Below are 16412 nucleotides of genomic sequence, written 5' to 3'. Positions count from 1 at the left end.
CACAATATTTTGGTACCGATACCGGTACCAAAATATTGGTATAGGGACAACCCTACAATGCATGTTGATGACACATTCTAGCCGTGTACCGCACATTTGGCACCCACGAGCGAACAACCGGCTAACATCCCTCCACAGTGCAATGCCACATCTAAGTCAGCAATGCGTCGCCTTCATGGCGGCAAATAAACTGACGAGGAATAGCTAAAGATGTTACACTACACACACCACAGGAGGATACAATAGGCCAGGCCTGGGCAGTTATCTTGACTCCGGGGGGTCAAATTTAGAGACACAAATGTGTCTGGGGGCCGTTATCTCTATTTTTAGGAACACTAATACAAAACCTTACAATAATGTCTGATTGAATGCAAAAACGTTACGACAGACCGCATTAAAAAACAGAATGGAATGTATTTTATTTTTACTGAATAAGACACCCATAATGTACATGGAAATAAAGAATGTGTGATTTACAATATTAACTATGAACGATAAAACACTGAATATTGACAACATATGAACGTCACACCCCCTCTCTCGATCGACATATTTTACAATCAAGCGAAACACAACAAAAATGCAACAAGCACAGCGAAATATGATCACGAAGGGTAAAAAAACCCAAAAAACAACCTACAATCTGATATTTCACTAAGCTTTAGAACTTTGTTGTAAAAACCTCCTTCCGCGTCTTCCCTGACACCCACATTTCAGGCTGACACTCTGTGGAAACACTCCCCACCCACACTGCTCGGTGCCTCGTCTGAGCTGCTGTGACTTACATTACCATAGCAACTAATTAGATTACCGTAGTATATAGTGTATCATGCAAAAGCGCAGATTCCAACCATTGAAATACTTTGTATAGTTCAAGACTTACGGTCATTTGAAAACATCACTGCACATCATAATGGCAGTTACAGTTTCCATCTTAAAGATCTAAAAAAAATATTTGGGAATGTCCGGCGGGCCAGATTGAAAAGCTTAACGGGCCCCATGTGGCCCTGGGCCTTAATTTTCCCAGGTCTGCTATAGGCCATGATATCCGCTATGCCAGACCTGGGCAAAATACGGCCGGCGGGCCACCTCCGGCCCATAAAGATTGTCAATCCGGCCCGCCGGATGTTCTACGTAATTTTTTTTAGACATTTAACATCAAAACTGTTATGTTATGATGTTCAGTGCTGTTTTTAAATGGCCGTAAGTCTTGAACTATAGAAAGTATCTCAATGGTTGAACTCTGCGCTTTTGAGTGTCATACGAGTTGTTACGGTATTTGACGAGGAACAAAGCAGACATCAGCCCGAAACGCATGTGTCAAGAACAGATGCGGAAGCAAATTTTTACAACAAATTTCTGCATAAAAGTGATGATATGTCATATTATAGGTGTTTATCACACTTTGCATTCATATTTTGCTGTTTGTTACAATTTTGTTGTGTTTTGCTTGATTGTAAAAGATGTCCATCGAGGAGCTGGTCTGAGAAGTAACAGAGGAGCGATGTTCATATGTTGTTAATATTCAGTGTTTTATTGTTCATAGTTAATATTGTAAATCCCACGTAAAAAATGAGCAATGTTCATATGTTGTTAATATTCAGTGTTTTATTGTTCATAGTTAATATTGTAAATCCCACGTAAAAAAGGAGCAATGTTCATATATTGTTAATATTCAGTGTTTTATTGTTCATAGTTAATATTGTAAATCCCACGTAAAAGAGGAGCAATGTTCATATGTTGTTAATATTCAGTGTTTTATTGTTCATAGTTAATATTATAAATTCCACGTAAAAGAGGAGCAATGCTCATATGTTGTTAATATTCAGTGTTTTATTGTTCATAGTTAATATTGTAAATCCCACGTAAACGAGGAGCAATGTTCATCCATTCATCCATCCATTTTCTACCGCTTATTCCCTTCGGGTCGCGGGGGGCGCTGGAGCCTATCTCAGCTACAATCGGGCGGAAGGCGGGGTACACCCTGGACAAGTCGCCACCTCATCGCAGTTCATAGTTAATATTGTAAATCCCACGTAAAAGAGGAGCAATGTTCATATGTTGTTAATATTCAGTGTTTTATTGTTCATAGTTAATATTGTAAATCCCAAGTAATAATATTGTAAATCCCACGTAAAAGAGGAGCAATGTTCATATGTTGTTAATATTCAGTGTTTTATTGTTCATAGTTAATATTGAAAACCCCACGTAAACGAGGAGCAATGTTCATATGTTGTTAATATTCAGTGTTTTATTGTTCATAGTTAATATTGAAAACCCCACGTAAACGAGGAGCAATGTTCATATGTTGTTAATATTCAGTGTTTTATTGTTCATAGTTAATATTGTAAATCCCACGTAAAAGAGGAGCAATGTTCATATATTGTTAATATTCAGTGTTTTATTGTTCATAGTTAATATTGTAAATCCCACGTAAAAGAGGAGCAATGTTCATATGTTGTTAATATTCAGTGTTTTATTGTTCATAGTTAATATTGTAAATCCCACGTAAAAGAGGAGCAATGTTCATATGTTGTTAATATTCAGTGTTTTATTGTTCATAGTTAATATTGTAAATCCCACGTAAACGAGGAGCAATGTTCATCCATCCATCCATCCATTTTCTACCGCTTATTCCCTTCGGGGTCGCGGGGGGCGCTGGAGCCTATCTCTGCTACAATCGGGCGGAAGGCGGGGTAAACCCTGGACAAGTCGCCACCTCATCGCAGTTCATAGTTAATATTGTAAATCACACGTAAAAGAGGAGCAATGTTTATATGTTGTTAATATTCAGTGTTTTATTGTTCATAGTTAATATTGTAAATCCCACGTAATAATATTGTAAATCCCAGGTAAACGAGGAGCAATGTTCATATGTTGTTAATATTCAGTGTTTTATTGTTCATAGTTAATATTGAAAACCCCACGTAAACGAGGAGCAATGTTCATATGTTGTTGATATTCAGTGTTTTATTGTTCATAGTTAATATTGAAAACCCCACGTAAACGAGGAGCAATGTTCATATGTTGTTGATATTCAGTGTTTTATTGTTCATAGTTAATATTGAAAACCCCACGTAAAAGAGGAGCAATGTTCATATGTTGTTAATATTCAGTGTTTTATTTTTCATAGTTAATATTGTAAATCCCACGTAAAAAAGGAGCAATGTTCCTATGTTGTTAATATTCAGTGTTTTATTGTTCATAGTTAATATTATAAATTCCACGTAAAGGAGGAGCAATGTTCATATGTTGTTAATAATTAGTGTTTTATTGTTCATAGTTAATATTGTAAATCCCACGTAAAAGAGGAGCAATGTTCCTTTGTTGCTAATATTCAGTGTTTTATTGTTCATAGTTAATATTATAAATTCCACGTAAAAGAGGAGCAATGGTCATATGTTGTTAATATTCAGTGTTTTATTGTTCATAGTTAATATTGAAAACCCCACGTAAAAGAGGAGCAATGTTCATATGTTGTTAATAATTAGTGTTTTTTTGTTCATAGTTAATATTGTAAATCCCACGTAAAAGAGGAGCAATGTTCCTATGTTGTTAATATTCAGTGTTTTATTGTTCATAGTTAATATTGAAAACCCCACGTAAAAGAGGAGCAATGTTCATATGTTGTTAATAATTAGTGTTTGTTTGTTCATAGTTAATATTGTAAATCCCACGTAAAAGAGGAGCAATGTTCCTATGTTGTTAATATTCAGTGTTTTATTGTTCATAGTTGATATTATAAATTCCACGTAAAATAGGAGCAATGGTCATATGTTGTCAATATTCAGTGTTTTATTGTTCATAGTTAATATTGAAAACCCCACGTAAACGAGGAGCAATGTTCATATGTTGTTGATATTCAGTTTTTTATTGTTCATAGTTAATATTGAAAACCCCACGTAAAAGAGGAGCAATGTTCATATGTTGTTAATATTCAGTGTTTTATTTTTCATAGTTAATATTGTAAATCCCACGTAAAAAAGGAGCAATGTTCCTATGTTGTTAATATTCAGTGTTTTATTGTTCATAGTTAATATTATAAATTCCACGTAAAGGAGGAGCAATGTTCATATGTTGTTAATAATTAGTGTTTTATTGTTCATAGTTAATATTGTAAATCCCACGTAAAAGAGGAGCAATGTTCCTTTGTTGCTAATATTCAGTGTTTTATTGTTCATAGTTAATATTATAAATTCCACGTAAAAGAGGAGCAATGGTCATATGCTGTTAATATTCAGTGTTTTATTGTTCATAGTTAATATTGAAAACCACACGTAAAAGAGGAGCAATGTTCATATGTTGTTAATAATTAGTGTTATATTGTTCATAGTTAATATTGTAAATCCCACGTAAAAGAGGAGCAATGTTCCTATGTTGTTAATATTCAGTGTTTTATTGTTTATAGTTAATATCGTAAATCCCACGTAAAAGAGGAGCAATGTTCATATGTTGTTATTATTCAGTGTTTTATTTTTCATAGTTAATATTGTAAATCCCACGTAAAAAAGGAGCAATGTTCATATGTTGTTAATATTCAGTGTTTTATTGTTCATAGTTAATATTGTAAATCTCACTTTCTTTATTTTCATGTACATTTTGGGTGTCCCGTTCAGTAAAAAACTGTATAAATCCTTTCCGTTTTTTTCAGGTGGTCTGTCATAACTTTATTTCTTAACTCTATCGGACATTGTGACTTTTGGTATTAGTGTTCCTGAAAAAAAGGGATCCAAACACATACTGTACAGTAGAGTTTTACAGCTAAATGTGTATATATAATTCATACACACATACACATTGCACATACGTAGGTGTTTATGTTTAGTACCTGTTATTGATGGCAGGACCAAGTTTTTTTTGCTTCTGCTTCTCTGGAAGGCCAGAATAAACTCTTTGTGGTCCACTCGATTACAGTTTCTCCTGACACGTGATTACGAAATGGACTCGCGAGATCTCGTAAAAGTCTGCGTTGTTTCGCTGCACAACGGAACCGCAACAGAACGGCAGTGATGTTACGTGGCGGTTTCGTCCAACAGCGGTTCCGCATCCAGTGGAAATCCGGGGTTAGTGTGATTGAAAGAGGACATATATTTCCCATTGCTGTTTTGGTATGGTTACAGGCGAGAGGAGCTACTTCTGCAATACAGGAATTCAGACAGTATTTCAGTCGTATCCTGAACCACATGGTAGACGCTACGTTACAGTCCGTCCCTTAAAACGGTCCAGACATCTTTTTTCTGTGATTTTGATTTTGCTTTCATGCAAAATAATCAACATTGATCGTCATATGTCGTGCATCTAAAAAAAGTCTGTAGAATACATACTGGACTGTAGAAGTATGGAAAACAGCCTGTACTACAAGTTTTTTTTCAAAGCAACTTCTAATGTTTTTTTGTATTTTCTTTTGTTGAGCATGTCTACAATCTCTTGTCAACTGGCTTTTTAACTCCTTTTATCCCCCAGGCCAATAGCAAATAAATCAACTGATCGAACGATATTTAATTAACTCGATAACTTTGCCGACAATTTAGCAGAATTAAAATGAACGAAATGAATCATCTTGTCAGTCATCTCTGTCCCGGTGGGTGTAGGCGAGACCGCTAACATAGAAAAAAAAACAATTTTTGTAAAGCCAAATGTTCTTTTGTGGGAATATTCCCGCTGAGAAAGATGAGCCCTTAAACACAGACAAACAAGTCTGTAGTTGTTTGGAACTAATGAAAAAAAATTAAAAAAATAAAAGTAAAAAATAACAACCCTAACCAGTTTTTTCAACTGAGGGAAAAGCTACAATTTGAGTTGTTCGATAATTATTGAAGTTCAATTTTTGCAAACAAAGTAAACATTTTCATGTTTACTTATCTAATCAGGATAATCAAAATGTATTGACCTTCCAATTTCAATGGTAAAATAATAATGAGAAAAAAGTCTGTGTTTGAAGGGCTTACTTGCATCATTGTTACCATATTTTTTCTGAGTATAAGCCACACCCACTACATTTTTGAAGAAACATTTTTTATTTTCATATATTAGCGGCACTGGGCTATAAGCCGCAGATATATACCGGACGTTGTGATTTAGATTTTGTAGATGTTTATGTATTTAATTGTTTCTAAACGGTGTCTGTAGCATGGCAGTAAAACGGCTAATCAAACAAAACAAAAAAGTCATTGATGTCTTTATTCATACTTCATGAGATAAATATGATTTTCTCCCTTTTAACAAGTTCAAGATCAGGATTCTTCTGCCTTGTACTTTGTTAACAATTTCTTAAAGTGGATTATTGTATTACATTGTTTGATTTCTTTGCTTAATCCATTCCATAATTTAACCATTAGCAAATATGTCCTTTGTATAAGCCGCACGGTTCAAAGTTTGGGAAAAAAGTAGCGGTTATTAGTCCAGAAAACACGGTATTATACAATATGATTGTATTATGTGGTGCTGATTTTCCCCCAGGGATCAATAAAATACTTTCTATTCTATTCTATTAGTGCTTGGTTTGGTCTCAAAATAATGCTGACAATATTGTTTATCAGCAGTAACTTGTCGGACAATATATCATCCAGCAGGCACAAGACTTTAAAACAACGTTGAGAATAGAGATGAGAATCTTTGCGCACCTCAAGATTCAATTACGATTCAGGAGCTACGATTTGATTAAAATTTGATTAATTTCTGTGTATTGATGCACTTTTACACTTATTTTCGTTTGACTAAATACACGTTTTTCACTTGCAACTTTTAAAAACAGTGCATTTGTAATAACAAACAGTTAAATTAATTCCCATTACATTTATTAAATTAATGGAAATGTGTGCAAAACTGGTACATAAGTGCCCTAAAATAAAGGAGCTGGTCGGATCGCTGCAGTCAGCCAAATTTATAAATGTCTGCATTACTTTATTTACAATCAATATATCGATTATTGACGTTTACTAATCGATTTTATAATTGTCCCTGTCCGAATTGCGATGCATCTAAAAACTGATTATTTCCCCCACCTCTAACTTGTTGAATTAGGTCCTGCAATGAGCTACTCAAACATAACGTTGAAACAACATACTTTTTGACAACATTTAATCAATGTCAGATCCTGACATTGATTTGACCATTTAATTTTGGTCATTTCCCAATCAATACTCTAGAACACAAATACGACGTTGAAACAACATGCTTTCTGACAACGTTAAATCAATGTCGGGTTCTGATGTTGATTTGACCATTGAATTTTGGTCATTTTACAACCAATATTCTCCAACACAAATACAACGTTGAACAACATGCTTTTTGACGTTTAATCAATGTCAGGTTCTGATGTTGATTTGACCATTGAATTTTGGTCATTTTCTAACCATATTCTACAACACAAATACAACGTTGAAACAACATACTTTTTTGACAACGTTTAACCAATGTCGGGTCCTGACATTGACTTTTATTACATTTTGGTAATTTCCCAATCAATACTCTATAACACAAATACAACGTTGAGACAATATTCTTTTTGACAACGTTTAATCAATGTCAGGTTGTGACGTTGATTTGACCATTGAATTTAGGTAATTTCCTAATCAATACTCTATAACACAAATGCAATGTTGAAACAACATTATTTTTGACAACGTTTAATCAATGTCAGGTTGTGACGTTGATTTGACCATTGAATTTAGGTCATTTCCCAACCAATAATCTCTAACACAAATACAACGTTGAAACAACATGCTTTCTGACAACGCTAAATCAATGTTGGGTTCTGATGTTGATTTTACCATTGCATTTTGGTCATATTACAACCAATATTCTCCAACACAAATACAACGTTGAAACAACATGCTTTTTGACATTTAATCAACGTCAGGTTCTGATGTTGATTTGACCATTGAATTTTGGTCATTTTCCAACCATATTCTACAACACAAATACAACTTTGAAACAACATGCTTTTTGACAACGTTAAATCAATGTTTGGTTCTGATGTTGATTTGACCGTTGAATTTTGGTAATTTCCCAATCAACAGTCTATAACACAAATACAACATTGAAACAACATGCTTTTTGACAACGTTAGATCAATGTTGGGTTCTGATGTTGATTTGACCATTAAACATTCGTCATTTTGTAACCAATATTTTCCAACACAAATACAATGTTGAAACAACATGCTTTTTCACAACGTTTAATCAATGTCAGGTTGTGACGTTGATTTGAACATTGGATTTTGGTCATTTTCCAACTAATATTCTGCAACACAAATACAACTTTGAAACAACATACTTTTTTGACAACGTTTAATCAATGTTGGGTCCTGACGTTGACTTGACCATTGAATATTAGAGATGTCCGATAATATCGGTCTGCTGATATTATCGGCCGATAAATGCGTTAAAATGTAATATCGAAAATTATCGGTATCGTTTTTTTTATTATCAGTATCGGGTTGTTTTTTTTTTTTTTGTTTTTTTTTTATTAAATCCACATAAAAAACACAAGATACACTTACAATTAGTGCACCAACCCAAAAAACCTCCCTCCCCCATTTACACTCATTCACACTCATTCACACAAAAGGGTTGTTTCTTTCTGTTATTAATATTCTGGTTCCTACATTATATATCAATATATATCAATACAGTCTGCAAGGGATACAGTCCGTAAGCACACATGATTATGCGTGCTGCTGGTCCACTAATAGTACTAACCTTTAACAGTTAATTTTACAAATTTTCATTAATTACTAGTTTCTATGTAACTGATTTTATATTGTTTTACTTTCTTTTTTATTCAAGAAAATGTTTTTAATTTATTTATCTTATTTTATTTGATTCATTTTTTTAAAAAGTACCTTATCTTCACCATACCTGGTTGTCCAAATTAGGCATGATAATGTGTTAATTCCACGACTGTATATATCGGTTGATATCGGTATCGGTTGATATCGGTATCGGTTGATATCGGTATCGGTAATTAAAGAGTTGGACAATATCGGCATATCGGATATCGGCAAAAAGCCATTATTGGACATCCCTATTGAATATTGGTCATTTCCCAATCAATACTCTACAACGCAAACTAAACGCTGAAACAACATACTTTTTGACGACGTTTAATCAATGTTGGGTTCTGACGTTGATTTGACCGTTGAAATTTGGTCATTTCCCAATGTTGGACAATAACGTCGTCTCAATTTACAAATGCAACTATTTTTTCAACGTTGTTTCAAAGTCAGTTTTAAAGGACATTTATGTAGAATCAACGTTGTATCAATGTCTTGTGCCTGCTGGTATTGGCGTAGTTTGTCCTAATAATATAGTATCTACTGTGTTTTCTATTGTCAGGTTAAAAGTCAATATTATAGTACATTATTATGATTAAGCTCCAATTTGGGCATTGAGCTACAGAAGATGGGCAAACACTGTATGAGACGGTATGCCTCACTACCGGGAATGTACGGTACAGCAGTTTGTCATGCATTTAGCCGTAGGAGGCGACCCTAAACGCCCTAGATTTGGAAGCAAACAAACAAACGCGTTTGCCTTTTAGCCTCCCTGCCTGTTGGCGCTGATGTCGGAGATCAGTCAAGGAAAGGTGGCGCTCGTTTAGTCGGCCCCACACTAAAGTGCACACCATCACAAGTGCTCCTCATCACTGGCGGGCAGGTTGACCTCTAATACAATGCAGCTCCGGTTCAAAGAAAATGACGTGGAGGGAAGAGATGTGTGTGTGTGTGTGTGTGTGTGTGTGTGTGTGTGTGTGTGTGTGTGTGTGTGTGTGTGTGTGTGTGTGTGTGTGTGTGTGTGTGTGTGTGTGTGTGTGTGTGCACGGAGGGGTTGTTGCTATATAATGGAGCCATATGGTAACACATATCTGTAGTCTCTGTAGTATATTTTACAAGCTGTACTCTTTAACGGCTACATCTGTATAGTCCCTGGAAAACATTTTGGTGACCTTAACCTGTAAGCAATTTCACGTGCTCGTGTCATTCAAGGCTAGGGATGATACTCGAAACCGGTTTTCTCGGTTGTTCGATAAGAAAAGAACCGAGTCCTCGGACTCGAATCCCTTTTTGAGAACCGGCACCCGTTATCGAGACCACTATAGTAAAGAAAAATAGTTGGTTCTTTATTCGAATCCCTGGGAACCAGAAATGTCCCGTGAGACATCACAAGAAATTACATCACGTAGCTCAGTCATTAGGCGCAGATAGCGAAAGCAGGAAAAAAAATGGACGGGAAAAAGCGCTCCAAGGTGTAATAAAGTTCAAAACAAAAGGTATAATCCAATGAATAACTTTACTGAGAGATTTGAGCAGGGTACAAACACACGAACAACACTTTTACGACCAACCGGAAACATAGCAACCAGGCTAGCAACGTACCTCCTTTACGGTAGTGTTGTGTCGTTCGCGAACACTGTAAAATCACACTGTATATGTGTTGTCTGTCTAATTATAAATAATGCAGACGAGGCGTGCTGGCTGAGTTCTTGACGTTTACTTTCACAGCGTGCTCATTCTTAGCTGCCGGGTGACGATATGCAACAACACTTTTCGGGGCTACCGCGCATGCTCGTCAGTCCCGTTGCATGCTGGGTAGTGTAGTTGTTAAATTCCCTAGCTCAAAACATCTTTCCCCCTATAAAGAAATAATGTTAACTCAAAGTGTATCTCTTTTTTTAGCTTTAACTTTTCATTTTTTTTTAGCATTGTATCCACATTTGCAAAGAACTTTTCTCTTCATAGAATTTTCTGTCAATAAAGAAATAAAGTGCAAAAATGTCAAAGCATCCTAACAAACAGTTATGTCAAATAGCAGCAGAATTGCACTTTTTGGAAAGCTGTATTATTTTCAGTTTTGTGCCCAAGGGACTGATTTTATTTAACACTATATTATTATTTATACACCTATAGTGATCACAGAGACAGGTTGTTTTTGTGTTACTGTATTGAGTTTGAGTTTATTTAGAAAAATCCCACTTAATATAATTTGGGTAACAACAGTCAATATTTATTTATTTTATTTAGTTTTTTAGGGGGGTAACAGTCAATATTTATTTATTTATTAGATTAAATTGTTTTCTTATATAATAAAAGTGAGCTTTTGTTAAACCAAATATTGTGTGTTTTTTTCCATATACAACCACCTATCTGGACTCGATAAGAGAATCGATAAGGAATCGGTTCGATAAGAGGATTCGATAATAGGCTCGAACTCGATAATTTCTTATCAAACATCATCCCTATTCAACGCTGGGTGCGCTTTTTTACTATCATTTTATTTATTTATGTATTTATTTGACAGAGACAGTACAATTAAACATTGGTACCTATAGGTAACCGATGTCAAAGTAGGTAGGTAGGTAGGTAGGTACACTACTGTTCAAAAAGTTTGGGGTCACCCAAACAATTTTGTGGAATAGCCTTCATTTCTAAGAACAAGAATAGACTGTCGAGTTTCAGGTGAAAGTTCTCTTTTTCTGGCCATTTTGAGCGTTTAATTGACCCCACAAATGTGATGCTCCAGAAACTCAATCTGCTCAAAGGAAGGTCAGTTTTGTAGCTTATGTAACGAGCTAAACTGTTTTCAGATGTGTGAACATGATTGCACAAGGGTTTTCTAATCATCAATTAGCCTTCTGAGCCAATGAGCAAACACATTGTACCATTAGAACACTGGAGTGATAGTTGCTGGAAATGGGCCTCTATACACCTATGTAGATATTGCACCAAAAACCAGACATTTGCAACTAGAATAGTCATTTACCACATTAGCAATTAATAGAGTGTATTTCTTTAAAGTTAAGACTAGTTTAAAGTTATCTTTATTTAAAAGTACAGTGCTTTTCCTTCAAAAATAAGGACATTTCAATGTGACCCCAAACTTTTGAACGGTAGTGTAGGTCTTTATTGTCATTGCACAAGCACAACGAAGCTTAAGACTTCTAGCCACAGGCTAATTTGCAACAATCGTCCCTGGTTAAGCTTTTAAAGAAAAAGTGAGAAAAGTTTAAAACAAATACAACAAGATTAAGACAAGTACAAAATAAAAATACATTTAAGATAATTGGCCCCATTTGTCCCAGTTCTATTGCTCACCCTTCTGATTTTCCCTAAGCCATTTTTTCAGTTTTCAAGTTTAATGTCCGACTGTGACTTTAACTCCAGTGGCAATGGTGGTGCCACCCTTTGAACGGCATTTCAGCATGTGAGGTTAAAGGTTCATTAAAGAACTTGCAGGAGATCATAAACTATCATGGACCAAATAGGATGAAAAATATGTGTTTTTCAGATCAGGATTTTACAGTGGTCTCACTGTTTAACAGCCACATTATAATGATCTATGAAAAAAAAATATATATTTGGATATTGTTTTATAGTAGTAAACAATAGCCTACTATCAGATCACTTTGGGATCTGAGGCTGACACACCCAAGTATCATCTTTGAGGATCACCGCCTCCTTCCCTTATCTTATCAGCCTCATACGAAACCTAATTACAGTGATTTTAATCATACTGTATTACGAGTGATTAACCCCTTTAGTGCATTTAATTAACCTTTGCAGCCACGGATTTTCATCTTGCCTTTTCTCCTCCATGACACGGGCTTTAAATAATCATACTTAAAACTGGAGGGAAATGTAATGTCTAAAGTGGGAGCCATCGCTGTCAGTCGCTTAAGGGGAAGGAGTAGTATGGATACACCACTAGAAGGTATGGTTGATAACTCCAATGATGTTTCCATTGTTGGGCAGCGAGCGCCCCCTGGAGGGCCGCCCAAAAAAATGTGTTCTCGGTTGCAGTCCGTACTCAGTTGTTTTACATTTGTTCACCACTTGTGGCAGTAATGACAATCTCAACAAAACAGGAGTCGACTGGAGCTAAAGTTTAAGGTTTATTAAGCGCAAAAAATTGGACTAAAGTGGTAAAGCTGTATTTTCATTTGGAATTACATTTTATAGAGAGTTTGGTTAAGAAACAGTCATTATTCATTTGGTTTACCCCAGATCCCACCTCACTCCTACCCACTTCTCTAAAGTGGGCTGGTTCAGGGTGGAGGACAGAGTAAAACAACTTGCACTGAGCCTAGTCTATAAAATCCACTACACCTCCCTGATACCGAAGTACATGTCAAACTACTTCCTTAACGTAAATGACCGCCATAACCACAACACCAGGGGGAGCTCCACTAACCACGTTAAACCCAGATTCCGATCTAACAAAGGTCTGAACTCATTCTCTTTCTATGCCACATCAATGTGGAATGCGCTCCCAACAGGTATAAAAGAAAGGGCATCTCTATCCTCCTTCAAAACCGCAATAAAAGTACACCTCCAGGCAGCTACAACCCTAAACTAACACCCTCCCCGGATTTTTAATAATCAAATGTAAACAATCAAATGCAGATATTTTTCTTATGCCTTCTGATCTCTCTCTCTCTCTCTTTCTCTCTCTATGTCCACTACTTGCTGTACATATCCTACCAAGTCAGACCTACACTGTTCCAATATCCATTTTTCTGTTCTCAATTGTTGATGACTGATGATAATCACCAAACCTAACCCCCCTCCGCCCCCATCCACACCCCGGATTGTAAATAATGTAAATACTTCAATGTGATTATCTTGTGTGATGTCTGTATTATGATGATAGTATATATCTGATAGTATATATCTGTATCATGAATCAATTTAAGTGGACCCCGACTTAAACAAGTTGAAAAACTTATTCGGGTGTTACCATTTAGTGGTCAATTGTACGGAATATGTACTTCACTGTGCAACCTACTAGTAAAAGTCTCAATCAATCAATTACTTATATACTGTTGTATTCTCTTGAGTTATTTGTGTCCCTTCTTATGCAGTATATTTGATTACTACTTATTTTTCCGAATCCACCTGACCTAAGCCTAAGGTTAGGCGTTCAATAAATAATAATGTGTGATTGGTTTTCATTTGACGAAGTCGTAAACTGCAAGTAGGTTTGACATAAATATTGAATACGATTAAAATCAAGACTAAGTTTCTTAATTGAGTGTTGATAATTTAGTGGGGCCCCGATGCCAAAAAGGTTAAGAACCCCTGTCTTCATGAATACGAGGAGAAAATTCAACCAGAGCTCCATTAAGAGGATACGATTTGAGATAAGGTTTTCTGATCATATATGCATTGATTTTTAAATTGATTCCAAAAAGTCTCTCTGGTGAAAATCAGTTGCAATCCGTGGTGCTCACAGTTCAAGATGTGCCATAACTCAGAGTTATGGAACTCCATCTCAATATGTTTGCATAATTCATGGCGACCGCAATGAGGTCGAGAGAATCCTTGTGACAAGTTGTGAGTATGTCACATAAACATATTATGAATTTAGTCTTCAGTATTCAGGGCTGTGGTAGGCTTATGTATTATACACCTTGTCAGCACATGGCTTTTAACCGTGGTTTAAATTAAAAGGTGGATGAAAAGAATGACTACGACCTCGATGTGGGTGTCCTCATAAATGATCTCCGGCACTATAATTCACGGGATTAAGAGTCATTTAGCCAAAGTACGCCACGAGGGCTTGCTGGATGCCGCATATAAGAGCACCATAGGAGCCAAAAATTTAAAAAAGCACACACAAAATGAAAGAAGCAACAACGACAACAACAAAAAAAAACATAAGATTGATGCAATAACATGACGATGACCCAGAATTGGATGAATGGCAGATTTCATAATTAGAATCCAAACAGAGACAGGAATGAAAGCCCACCAAAAAACAACCAAATCCTCCAGAAATGGAAAAAAAAAAAAAAAATGGAAATAAAAATAAAAAGCACCAGCAGCATACATGTGAGTAGATAGCTACCCCGACGTGAAGTACAGCATTCATCACTTTGAACGTGCTGCTATTTGCAGATGTTGTAAGTCCAAAAATACATATTGTGTACTGGGAATACCAGAATACTTTAGGAACCTCAACCGGGACGCAATTTGAGCTCATTTAAACATCTACATATGCAAAGTATAACAATAATTGGGGTCGTTAAAGAGGAACGTTTATGAGCTAAATGCAACGTCGGCCGAGCAGGCTTTTATGGACTAGTGTTCCCTTGGTGTTTAAGTATATTGGTCTCGGAGCTCTGCGTCACCTTGATCCCCGCGACCCCCCCTTGTTCCCCCCCGCCCCCAGCGGTACTTTGTCTTCCCAGCAGCACTGTGCTCTCGCTGTCGGCACCGTGCAAGGCCACCTCTCCTTACTCTTGATTTACATTTATTTCCCTCATCTGCTGTTATTTATTGGGGCACTTCGCATTTGGCACATTTCTCTTTATGGAATCATAAGGGCCGTTGCTGTACTACCTCATTCAAATGAGCGTTTCTCTCCCCGTGAACCCGTGCAGCAACTCCCCCCCGGGAGAATAAAAGCAGCACTTCATTTTATTTTATGTTTTTGAATGATTACTGATTAAGTGAGTAGTCTCTGTCAGTCGTGTTTTCTTGGTCGGTTTAAAGGCAAAGCCTAAATGTTTGCAAAACAGCTTAGCTTGGCCCCTTAACCTCCAAATAAATCTGTCCGGTTCGGTAATCGCTGCCCATGCTCGGACTCGCTCTTCAAGTCCTTTTGAAATAACTCTGATAACCGAGCAAGTATTTTGTAATATAATTCTTGCCTGCAATAGTAATAATAGCCAAACGTGTAAACAATCAAAGGTAAAGTTAAAGTACCACTGATAGTGAAATTACTCTGACCCATCTCCTTGTTCCATCACCTGACAGGTGAGGGGAGCAGTGAGCCCCCAATTCCAACCCTTGATGCTGAGTGCCAAGCAGGGAGGTAATGGGTCCCATTTTTATAGTCTTTGGTATGACTCGGCCGGAGTTTGAACTCACGACCTACCGTACTCAGGGCGGACACTCTAACCACAAGGTCATTGAGCCGGTCACACAGCGGTGTATGTGATGGTTGCCTTGAGACAACCTTCATCCATCCATTTCCTACCGCTTATCCCTTTCGGGTTCGCGGGGGGTTGCTGGAGCCTATCTCAGCTGCATTCGGGCGGTAGGCGGGGTTCACCCTGGACAAGTCGCCACCTCATCGCAGAGCCAACACAGATAGACTGACAACATTCACACTCACATTCACACACTAGGGCCAATTTAGTGTTGCCAATCAACCTATCCCCAGGTGCATGTCTTTGGAGGTGGGAGGAAGCCGGAGTACCCGGAGGGAACCCACGCAGTCACGGGGAGAACATGCAAACTCCACACAGAAATATACCAAGCGCGGGATCGAACCCAGGACCTTTGTTTTGTGTAGATCATTCAAAAAAAAAGTGCATACTTTAAATACTGTATCAATCGAAAAAGTAGGATATTTTATTTTGGTCATTGTCTAGCGGCCCAGTATTAGGTGTAATTGACAATAACTGCA

The 16412-nt window shown here is 36.7% G+C and overlaps 1 protein-coding gene across 5 annotated transcripts in view; it reads right to left on the bottom strand.

Moving 5' to 3' along the window:
* Positions 1-16412, bottom strand: part of LOC133648369 (protocadherin-11 X-linked-like) — a 760657-nt gene that overhangs the window by 533310 nt on the left and 210935 nt on the right. The gene's annotated exons all lie outside the window — the stretch shown is intronic.

Source organism: Entelurus aequoreus, linkage group LG04 (genome assembly GCF_033978785.1).
Source record: "Entelurus aequoreus isolate RoL-2023_Sb linkage group LG04, RoL_Eaeq_v1.1, whole genome shotgun sequence".
Classification (NCBI taxonomy): Eukaryota; Metazoa; Chordata; class Actinopteri; order Syngnathiformes; family Syngnathidae; genus Entelurus; species Entelurus aequoreus.
This window is presented reverse-complemented; position numbering and strand designations above follow the sequence as displayed.